This window comes from Hylobates moloch, unplaced genomic scaffold (genome assembly GCF_009828535.3).
Source record: "Hylobates moloch isolate HMO894 unplaced genomic scaffold, HMol_V3 SCAFFOLD_9, whole genome shotgun sequence".
Lineage (NCBI taxonomy): Eukaryota > Metazoa > Chordata > Mammalia > Primates > Hylobatidae > Hylobates > Hylobates moloch.
In genome coordinates, this window is record NW_026652284.1 from 24,729,504 (window position 1) to 24,732,249 (window position 2,746).

Sequence of the window (2,746 nt, forward strand, 5' to 3'; positions counted from 1 at the left end):
CTACTAAAATAATAGCTATTATTAATAAATAATAATAATACAAAAATTAGTCTGGCGTGGTGGCACATGCCTGTAATCCCAGCTACTCTGGAGGCTGAGGCAGGAGAATCGCTGGAACCCAGGAGGTGGGGGTTGCAGCGAGCCGAGATCACGCCACTGCACTCCAGCCTGGGCAACAGAGCGACACTCCATCTCAAAAAAGAAAGAAAGAAAAGAAAAGAAAGGCCAGGCGCGGTGGCTCACGCTTGTAATCCCAGCACTTTGGGAGGCCGAGGCGGGTGGATCACGAGGTCAGGAGATCGAGACCACGGTGAAACCCCGTCTCTACTAAAAATACAAAAAAATTAGCCGGGCGTGGTGGCGGGCGCCTGTAGTCCCAGCTACTCGGAGAGGCTGAGGCAGGAGAATGGCGTGAACCCAGGAGACAGAGCTTGCAGTGAGCCGAGATTGCGCCACTGCACTCCAGCCTGGGCGACAGAGCGAGACTCCGTCTCAAAAAAAAAAAAAAGAACGAAAGAAAGAAAGAGAAAGATCCTTTAAAAAAATTTTTTTAAAGGAAGATTTTTGTTTTTCCCGTGGGAAGTTTTTCCAGAGAAGAGAACCATCTTCAGTGTTACAGCTCTTTTAGAATTTGTCTAAGAGACAAATTTCAGTGAACACTGGAAAACCTGATAGACAAATTCTAAAAGAGGTGTAACACTGAAAATTTTAACTATACCAATAACCGTAATCAACTGATGGACATCTGGGAGCTAAGCTTTCCAGCATTTTGCCTCCTCTGTCTGGTTCTCTGCTGTTGTTCCTCTTTTGAACAGCAGATGGCAGGAGAATCCCACAACAGGTGGTCATGATTTAATTTAATTGCAATGAGAAGAAAACTGCTTCTTTTCCCACATGTATTTCTTTCCCGAGATAAACAGTACATTGGGAATCTGCCTCTTTATTGGAAGTAAGATATGTAAGAAGGTAGCTTTTCAGCAAGGAACAGCAAGGTAACTAACATAAATTCTGAGCCTTAGATTGTTACACTGCAAAACCAAGTTTCTGAGAAAGGAGCAAATGGAGGTTGAAAGCCAACTATTAAAATTCCACATATTCTAGGTTTCCTCAGTTAATAATCATAAAAAGTTTATAGCCAGAAAGTCACAGAGGCCCTTCTGTTGCAATTGTTTGGGTTTAGAGTCAGTGGGAACACCCTTCTCACCCAGGAGATTTTAAAAGCCAATCCCACCTCCTCCCCACAGTCCTCTCCTCTAACGCTCATTTCCCATCTCCTCACAAAATTGCCAGGGTAATTGACTCTTAGATGAGATGAGTTTGGCTTTCTACCCTGATTTTGTAACAGAAGTTCTTTTGGTGAGGTTCTTTGTTTGAAAATGCACAATAAAAATGGCTTTAGAATGACTTCAGAGGGCTCTTTTTCTGGTGCCAATAACAGATTCCAAAGCAGCTATTATTCGAGGTGGGTGATAGGATCCCTTGAGACTGTTTAAGTATCGGTTTTCAAAGTGCCTAGGAACCTGAAATGTCCTGTATGGTATATTTGCAGGTGCATAATTGGCCAAGTGCTCCAGGGGTTATAAAGATTGCTTTCCTGTAGTTGGAATAGACAGATTTAGCCTCTTACTGAAATTGAAGGCTGCAATGTCGATAACAAATCTGATTCTAACTCTCCTGTGTCACTTCAGCCCAAAGATGCCTTTGTCTCCCAGGAGAAAGAGGTTAGAGGTAAGTGAATGGCCCTTAACCAGAGCCATGTAGAAAACATTGCTAAGGAAGACTTCTGTCCTGAGAGTGGAGGTTTAGGGCTGTTGTGTGTGAAGTAAATTTGCTTTGTTCACAGCCAATCTGACTGAATGCAAGTATTGCTGAGGTGACTGGAGCTGAGGAGCAGCAAACTGCTTTAAAAGCAGCTTTCAGTGGGAAACTTTAAGCATACAATGACTTTATTTTTGTTAAACATAATTCTCCAACCTTGCTTTTTTATTGCACTAACCAAAATAAATCTGGATAAACTTAAAAGGCTGCCTTGATGTCAGTAGGAAAATGGATATTGTCTCTCCGGAAAGTGTTTGAATGATAGTACATAATCCAGCTACATCCAGATAAGAATACACCTCCGCCTGTAGAAAGCTTTCTTGGAACGGAATATCACCAGGAGTATTCACTTTGGGGCTTGATGGTTCCAGCCCGTCTTACTAAAACTTCTAAAGAAATAGTTTGCCTGCTCTTTCACTCCTCCATTTGTAGTTAATACTTATGTGTACTTAGTGGTGTTCTGAACTGCTTTTATTTCTCAAGGCCTCTGGCATTTGATGATACCTGTGTAGCAGGAGCTTTCATCATACCAAACACAGGGTGGTGTTTAGTGGAGAAGGGGCCAGGAGAGGAAAAAAGCCTAGGCTTTTTTTCCTAAGTTACTTAACTTGGGAAACCAATGGGCTCCTTTTAAGATTAAATGTGTCTTTAAAATACCAGGATCTTCAGTTATGAAGATATGGGCAAAACTGCTTCCACCAGACAAACCTGAGGTGGGGGATGTAGGTGTCACATTCAAATCAAAAAGGTGCCTCTCAACAGGAGAGATTTAATCAGCTCTCCTTCCCAGGATCGGCTGCCAGGTTTGAACATTTACTTGTCTGAGTTCCAGGCAGGAGACACTGCTAATTATGGGAGCAATTCCCATGGCTACAGAGAAGAACTGTCTCAGCTGAGGAGTCAAAGCTCTGATCAAGAGGGGACTGAG

The 2,746-nt window shown here is 42.8% G+C and overlaps 1 non-coding gene and 1 pseudogene across 1 annotated transcript; one reads left to right on the forward strand and one right to left on the reverse strand.

The window, feature by feature from the left end:
- The first annotated feature begins 608 nt into the window (after positions 1-608).
- On the forward strand, positions 609-647 carry LOC116813986 (U7 small nuclear RNA; annotated as a pseudogene).
- Positions 639-702, reverse strand: LOC116813985 (U7 small nuclear RNA). The gene has a single exon (XR_004371093.1). It is a non-coding gene; the product is annotated as a U7 small nuclear RNA (small nuclear RNA).
- Between the last annotated feature and the right edge of the window lie 2,044 nt (positions 703-2,746).